This window comes from Chanodichthys erythropterus, chromosome 17 (assembly GCF_024489055.1).
Source record: "Chanodichthys erythropterus isolate Z2021 chromosome 17, ASM2448905v1, whole genome shotgun sequence".
Classification (NCBI taxonomy): Eukaryota; Metazoa; Chordata; class Actinopteri; order Cypriniformes; family Xenocyprididae; genus Chanodichthys; species Chanodichthys erythropterus.
The window spans coordinates 30,681,654-30,690,974 of record NC_090237.1 but is presented as its reverse complement, the minus strand read 5'-3'; positions in this window follow the sequence as shown (position 1 = coordinate 30,690,974).

Genomic DNA, 9,321 nt, shown 5'->3' with positions numbered 1-9,321 from the left:
AAAATGTCAACAATTCTGTGTTTTTCTGTCAATATGGGGTGCTGTGTGTACATTAATGAGGAAAAGAAAAAAGAACTTAAATAATTTTGGCAAATGGCTGCAATATAACTAAGAATGAAACATTTAAGGGGGTCTGAATACTTTCCGTACCCACTGTATGTACTATAGATTGATAGATCACAGTGATACATGATATTACTCATATACTGCCGAATCACAGCCGTGCTGATAAACAGCCATATCGCACAGCTACTTGTGTGATATTGCATTTATACTACAGTTCAGCGGCACAAATGTGCGAGCATTACCTGTGTCTGATATAACATTCATTCTTCAGGTCGATGTCCATAATATTATATCCATTATAAAAATCTGTTTGAATGTCCGCTGAGGAAAGCGATCTTTGTATTTGTCCTTTTTATGCTGTGTTCACATCAAACACAAATAGAGCGTCTGGCGCGAATGATTTCAATGTTAAGTCAATGTACAGACGCGTTTACGCGCGTCTGGAGGTTTCGCGGCGCGAATGAGGCGTTTAGCGTGGCACGGAAGACGCGCGAATGGTGCTTTTTGTGCATTTACGCGTTTGGCGCGAATTCGCGCCCGAGTTGAAAAATTTGAACTTTGGCGTAAATTTGCGCCGCGTTTACCAATCAGGAGCCTGCTTGCTGCTGTGGCGGCAGGCCCGCCGGGAGTCACCCATTCAAAATGGAGGAACGACTGATATTATCAGTGAGCAGTCACCCAGAGATTTATGACACAAGTTTATACTTCAGACAGGAATAAAAAGGACCTCGCTTGGAAGAGTGTCGGTGAGGAGATTGGGCTACCTGGTAAGTTGTAAATACACATTTCACTTTTGAGTCACGTACACGTTTATCGACCCGCGGCCTTCCCGTGACGCTGACCCCTACGCCGCTTTTCTGCTCTCCAGAGTAAATACAAAGCAGTAGTTCTCTCGATGAACGCACGATCAACATCAGCCATCTTGCAAACAGACAACCGCCTAGCACTTGCCCCTCCCACAAGAAGCGGATTTCGCCTCGGACGCGCGTCAATTTCGCTTCAAAAGCTTGTTTTTTACGCGCGTCTATTTCGCTCTAGGCGCGCGAATGCATTCAAAATGTTCAAGCGGCAAACTAGATGCGGTAGACACGAATTTGACGCTCTATTCACGTTTGGTGTGAACGCAGCGTTACAGTTATGGAATTTTCCATAACAGTGCTAAAACAACTTAATTTGTTTACAAAGTCTCTTTCAATTTAAGTCTCTTAAGTTGTGACTGACTTGTTCACTCGTAAAGTTTGCCACCATCTAACGGCGTGTTAATGTAACTTTCACTCTATCATATTATGCACTAATGGATCCTTTCTCAATACCAAATTCAACATATTATTTATATAAAATAATATTTCTTGAACAACAATATTTAAATGAACAACAATAGCCATTATTAATGACAATAGGAAATAAACACAGTTGTACAATTCAGTCAAATGTACATAAGTAAATAGTAATAGATTAATAAGACAGCGGCAAATCCCTGAAGCACTGGCCCGGATGAAGCTGTTCTCAGCGGGTACACGAGCACTGAACGGCCGCTGACAGACTGGAGCTCGCATCTCCGAAAAAACATCTAAACAAATTGAAAAATATGATTTAATATGAGTCACATATTTCAGGGCTAAACAACTACAATATTGCCTAAAAAATCGTAAAACTACAGTTCGTGGTACAGGTGATTTGCTCGACCGCCATGACAGTCACTTAAAGCGGAGTGATACAAACGGTGAAAAGGTAGGAGTGCTGTTATCGCTAGAATATTGCACGGCCCTCAGCCAATCAGATTGAAGAACCATAAAGAACTGTTTTGTGTGTGTGTATATATATATATATATATATATATCAACGTAATATATTCTTTCACAACTCTCTCTCTCTCTCTCTCTCTCTCTCTCTATATATATATATATATATATATATATATATATATCTATATATCTCTATATATCTCTATATATATATATATATATATATAAAATTTATGATTATATAACTATTAATAACAATCAGGCTATTTTTTGGTGAAAATAAAACAAAAATGAGTGCAATTATTTATGTCATCCAAACAAAGCGCACATATCAACACAAGAGCTTGCTGTTTATCCCATGTGCAGAAATTTGACTTGCAGTGTCTACAGTCGCCCCCCGGCCCATTAGGAGTCCATCAAACTGATGCATAAAAACAGCCCCCTCCACCCATCTCCTCATGCTCTCATGAATACCCCCTCACGGGGCCATTCCCCGCCCTGGCACGGACTCTCTTTGGGTATGTGGTGAAATTCAATCAGATGCTTAATTACATCTTAACACAGGTTCCTCGCAGCTGGCTCCTATTCCCCTGCTTCTGATTAAGGGGATTAGAAAAATGAAATTTAGCAGCGGATTTGCATACTGCCACTGAGAGGGAGCCGCCAGCACACGTCTCAGGACACTGTTGGGATGTCTCGCTCACCCGGCCGTCGATCCATCTCTACACCCCTGTAATCCTTCAAATGAGCCATAGGTAAAAAATAGCTGCTGTCTTGCACTGCACAGTCAGTGCATGTGGATTCTTGGTTTGTGATTTAAACAAACACTATATTGTTTTATTGGGATTAGTGTGATAATTTGAAAATTAGATAATTGTTTATTGTTGTGCTATTTGTTAACTTGACGTTTGGAGTTAAATATACAGGATTGGATGTATTTAACCATTTGGATTTTATTTTGCTGTAGTATTTCAGTCGTATTGTGATAAATATTTAGTAGGACACTTACACATAATATGTGAAATAAATACAATCAGGGATAAGTTGTTTCTCCTGATAGTTGTTTTTGGACCCCATTAACTTTCAAAATATATGATAACGGGATAATTCACCCAGAAAACATTGTTTGAACATTTTTCTAATTGTTGTTGTCCATTTAGTGCAATGGCAGTCAATGCATTGTTTCCCAACATTTTTCAGAAAATCTTCTTTTGTAGCTATTCTACATTAAGTTGGGTTTGTAATGGCGTAAGGTTGAGAAAATAATGACACAATTTTAATTATTTTATTTAAGGGATAATGTAAATAATGTATTTTTGACCACATAAAACCAGCATATGCTGTTAAGGTAGGTTTTGAAGCTGGTATGCTGGTTTGAGCTGGTTTATGCTGGTCCTAAGATGGTCCAGGACCAGCATTGACCAGCATAAACCAGCATACCAGCTTCAAAACCTACCTTACCAGCATATGCTAGTTTTTCGGCAGGGAAGGAACATTTATTTAAGCTAATTTCAGATTAAAATAAGTCGTAAATGTAGCAACACTTTAGTTTTGTTCATGGGTTGTATGTGAAACTCTTACAACGAGAAATACACCTTTAGGTAAATAAGATTCCCAAGGATCAACTTTTTATTCACAGCAGCTGAACTAAGCCAGTCCCGCGGTATAAAGATCTCACCTCACCGTAGCGCCCCATTGATCCACCCCTAAATGATTCCTCTGCTCCTCTCTGAGGGCTTACGAGCTTATTAATGAAAGCGAGGTCGCCGCCAGACAGCGTCGACGTTATGTATTCCAGCTCACCCGGGGTATTTGCATTATGGATGTATGTGTATTTACTTACCCCAATTAGCCGCTCCATGCGCTAAAGGAGCCATTTCGGATGTTAATTTGAAAACAAACTGCATCAATCATTCACATTTTGCTTTTTGAAGAACGACGGTAATTAGTCCCAATGAAACTCTATGATTGCCTGTTTAAGGTTGAGGTAAAGCTCGGGTCGTCTGTCGGGAGTCAGCCGTCTGGTGAATCAATGTGAGGCGGCGCTGCCCTCTGTTGGTCGAGTTGAGGAACTGCCGCTGTCTGGTTATTGTGGCTTCTTGAAATAGCTCGAGATTCAGTTTAGACTATTCAGTGTTATGTAATGTTATGTTGGTAGTACTGAATTATTACTATATTTATGTACTGTGGTATTTACACAGTAGGCCCACTCTAATGAACTTCCCAAATCATGTTCTATGTCCAAAAGACACTGTATTATACAATTGTACCATGTCTAAAAATGTGCCACGTTTTTGATAGAGATTGCAGCATATTGGTCATATTTTACAGGTCCTAATGCATCTGTATCCCAAAACTGCGCACAGAAAGAAAGAAAAAATGCTAATCCTGATTATTCTCATGATATCCTTTGTTGAGATATTCGACTCCCAATGAAATGCTGTCATCTACTGGTCCGAAGGTGACTTACAACTGCAAGAGATAGACGGGGAAAGTAAAGCGCTAAAGAACTCTACTGTCTGTATGATTGACTGAAAAGTTTTTCAGAGAGCACGCAGTCATTGAAAATGCCTTGGAGAGAATGATTCTTTGAGCAACCCAAGGCATTTTCATTCAAAGAGAGCTTTTAGAAGAGCCGTTTGCAATTGAAAGGCTCAACTGGGAGCCAAAAGGTTCACTGAAGTGTAAAGATTCAGAGAGTTAAAAGAGATCACTCTTGCTCTCTGGGACAGTGAATATATTGATATGTCTGTCAAAATAAGTTAATTTTTCTTTTTTTTTTTTTTTTTTTTTTTTTTTTTTTGACTAGTTTCATTTTAAACTACAATGCATTTCCCCCTTAAACATCTACTGTCTCCTCAATCACTGACTCTTTTTAGTAATGCATCCTTCACCACACAGGTGTCAGGGGTCCGTGCTGTGCAGAGATCCATAATTTGTGCAAAAAAAAAAAAAGTAGCCTAATACTTACTTACGAAGAAAGTTTGTGGACTCTTATTTTGAGGTTTTCTTGTCTCTTCTGTGGGGTTGTTATACTGCTTACTGTATGTCCCAGCACTGCCCTCTGCTGGTCAGAACATTTGTGGCGAAATCTCTAACAGTAAAACTAAGAGATGTTCAGGTTGCATTTCACCAAAATCCCCTCCCCAAACCCCTCCCCCCAAACTACATATGGGTCAGTGACGTGACGGGTCTTTTTTTTTTCTTTGTCTAAAGGCCATAATAATAATAATAATAATGATAATAATAAAACAAAGATATGACATCCAAAGTATGATAGTAAGATGGTACAACTAGATCTTTTATTGAATCCAGAAGGTTTAAATTATATTTTGCTACATATAAAGGTATTTTAAAGATTTTGAAGTGTCCAATTGTCATTCGGTTTAACCGTCCAAAGGCCAATACAGCCACTTCATTTGTGATTAAAATATCTGAAAATGTAATAAATGTATATTAAATATGTATAAATGAATTTCATTGATGTCATTTGGAGTAAGCAATATAAAGGGACCATTTTGGATCACGTCATGCGGTCAATATCATGTGACAGGATGTGACATCATTCAGACACCTGCAAAGGACCACATGGTTATGAAGTAAAGTAACTAACTCCTTCTTAACTATTTGAAAAATTCATGTTTTCACTTGCTCATACGCATGTCCCGAAACATCCGGTCATTCGGTACAACCGCTATAAAACATGGAAAATGTTGTAATATTTTACAAACTTGTACTAAATATAAAATGTTTGATTGTCCTTTTGCTAGCTAGCTAGATATCAGCCTGTTAGCATTGTTTGAAAATATCGTCATTTGGTATAACCAAAAGTGTCATTCAGTAAAACCGAAATTTTGGTTAAACTGAATGACTTTTTTGGTGACAAATTGTGTCCATTTTGTAAAAAATGACAAAAGCAGTGTTAATTGATTATAAAAACTTCAATCGCATTGTTAACACTCCAAAATTAATTATATCTCTATTTTATATATATATATATATATATATATTATATATATATATATATATATTTGCATAAATATGTGATCTGCTGTTAGGATGATTCTCATTATTGTAATAGGTTTCGTATTTTCTTCTTCTTTCTTTACTTTTTACTAAATATTTTGTTTTTTAGTAAATATTTTTGCAGTTCAAAATAAGTTTAAATTTAAATTTAATGAAAGGCAGTGCAACAAATATCATGCTACATCAATACTACATCATTTGTTAATAATTTAGTTTTAAAATGTGAAAATGATAAATAAATAATGCAAATTTTGCAACATTGCCCCGGCTGGTCAAATTAAGAGCAATTTAAACAGAGACAGGACAGAAAAACATTAAAACCTTATATCAAATTGGTTTCATTTATGATAAATGTTTTTCTATTACTGTGATTTTAGCAAGTAAACAAAATCTCACAGATACACACACCGAGGAGAAGAGAGAGAGATATTAGCAGTAAATCTGTTTAGCTTCCTGTAGATGCAGACGTACGTCCTCCAGCTGTAATTACTCTTACCCAGTACAGAGCAGTAAAGAGAGACGCTAACAAAACAGAACTATCCGCTCATGCAGAGAAGGCAGTATAAATCTGCCCGTGTGTGCACAGCGCAGTCTCTCGTCAGGGTCTGGCTCTATCATAAGACCGCAGACGAGGCAGTATTCATCAGAGTTTTACACTTCTTCTGCCTCATCACTTCATTCACAGCAAGTCATCAGTCTCAAACACGCCATGCTTCACAATCTCTATTTTCAAACCTCTGTAGGAACTTTGTTTATGGTTAAAGGGTGTTTTAGCCTAGAAGAAGGTGTCCAGTTCTGCTCCTGGAGGGCCAACCCCAGTTAAACACACCTGAACCAGATAATCAGGGTCTTATTAGGCATACTAGAATCGTCCAGGCAGGTGTGTTGAGGCAACGTTGAGCTAAATTCTGCTGGTCCGAGTTTGGACATCCCTGGCTTAGCCTTTCCGAGTAGAATGGTTTGTTATGGGCAGTGTTGGGGGTAATGCATTACAAGTAACTTGAGTTGTAATCAGATTACTTTTTTCAAGTAATTAGTAAAGTAACACATTACTTTTAAATTTAGAACAAAATATCTAAAGTCGTGTTTCCACCTCAGGAACTTTCCCCAGGAACTAGAGACTTTGGGTTGGCACTCGGTGTACATGCAATATAAATATGTTACTTAATCTCACTTATTAACCAATGTATTTGCCACTGACCTTCAATGATCCAGTTCAGCCATACTAATAAGCAAAAATCACTTTAGTTAAACATCACATTTCATTTTTTTTTGTTGAACTTTCTTCTCCTGAATCCTATTCTTCTGTGATCCAGAATAGCAGAGCTGAAAGGTTTTGTTTAAACTGCGCCCTCTAGTGTACACGTGGGAACTTGCATTTCCTTCATCCTGAGGTTTATTCATTTCACTTTTGGTGTGAAAGGGCCTTTACATTTGCCAAAATATATTTGTGTGTGTGTGTTTTTTGTTAATAAACGAGCCAGCCCAGCCCAGGCAAGTAATGTATCGCATTACTTTCCATAGACAGTAACTAAGTAACACAATTAGTTACTTTTTTAGGGTTGTTCATTTTCTTGCACTAGTGCTAAAAAAGCTTCCTGTCTTTATCAGAGATCCCATTTGTTTACATAAAATTGTGATTTTTAGATGGAATTCCTAAGAGAACTTAAAGCAGCAGAAGAAGATAATCCTAACAGTGTTAGTTTAATATTTAGTATTTTTTTTTAAGTTTTATTATTTTGTTATGGGCTTTTTGTATTTATTAGTTTCTATTTATGCTCTGTAAAAATATGTACTGTATCAATCTGATGAAATTTTCCATTTTTCATCTGTTTTTATTTTTATTATTGAATAAAAATAAAAGTTTGATTTTAGTTTAATTTCAACTACCGAAAATTATTTTTAAAAAATAATTTTAATTTTAGTTAACAATAACAACACTAGACCTGAAATGAAATGACTTTTTTGTTTTTCTGTACTTTTCTGTGAATACATACAAAGTATAGCATACAAAGTACATTTTATCGTTTTATCGTTTATCATTTGGATATGTAATTTTATATATATATATATAATTTTTTTTTTTTTTTTTTCAAACCAAAAATTATTCAGACATTTTTTTACTAGTGGGTGCAGGACACTTTAGTTCATTTATGTAAGTGAGGATAGCAAAATAAAGTAAACTGTGACATTTTATACCCAAAAATTCTTCTAAAATTGATAAAAATATGGAACCAAATATTATTGACCATGTGTTATCTGACATAATTAAGATTGTTTTCTAACACAGTTTAACTCTGGGATCTTGTCATATTTTATTACCATTTTTTTAACTATAGTGAATAAACTGTAATAATGAATGAAATCTTCAAGGTGTCTGAATAAATTTTGGTTTGACTATAATAATAATATTTTAACACATCATTTTCAAAAGAAAAAACATTTTCTATTAAAAAGTTTCAGAAAACAGAAATTAACCAAATAAAGGCTCAAACTATGATACCTGGAGTCCAGGTCATCATGTTCATAGCTTCTGCTTTTACAGATTGTATGAAAATAAAAAGGTGACCCGTCTCTTTGTCTCTTAAAGAAGAAGAAAGACTTTGTGCAGGGCAAACTACAAAACAGCTCCTGATAAGCTAACAAGCCTCATGATTACCTCGCTCAGCTCATGAGTAATGGCTGCTGTTTGCCTGGTCTTGCATACATTAACCTTCAGCCCACATCAGCTGTTAATTGATTCCGGCTCTCTGGATCTGTTTCAGCGCTCTGAGGGGAGGGATACAGTTGATTGATTGGGGGTACAGAGCAAGTGTAGTATGGGCTCCCCGGGGCATATTGGTTGTGATGGCAGGCCCTTTTCCTGTCAAACACTTTTTAGCAACATTTCACTGGTATTTAATAATTTTACAACTTGTGTTATTTCTGAATTCTGTGACTAAAATTTTACTGTGTACTAATCAGTCACAATTTATGTTTTCATATTTGCAGATTAAAGACAATGGGATCTATTCTTTTGTGATTTAAAGAGGACCTATTTTACATTTTCAACTTTCTTTAGCATGTAATGTTACTTTTTGAGCATGAAAAGGTCTGCAGAGTTATAAAGCACAAAGTCACTCCAGAGGGATATAACAGTAAACACTGTTTCTGAACTCCCTGAAACGCCTCCACTGTCTTGAGTTTTCTTCGTCATTTAAATAAATCCCCACCGAGGCATACACACACACACACACACACAAAAGGGGGTGAGGCCTGATTGATTTGAGTTAGTAGCATTATAGTAAACTCTGAGTTGTGGTAAGGGACGTGACATTTCCCAAACGCGCTCAAAGCGGTTGACCAATCACAACACTGGTCCAGCTGGCCAATCAGAGCACATTGGGCTTTTCAGAAGGAGGGGCTTCATAGACAAAAACTAAATGGAGTGTTACTGACAGACTGGGAAGAGAGGTTCTGCAATAATGTCAAATATGTGAAAAAA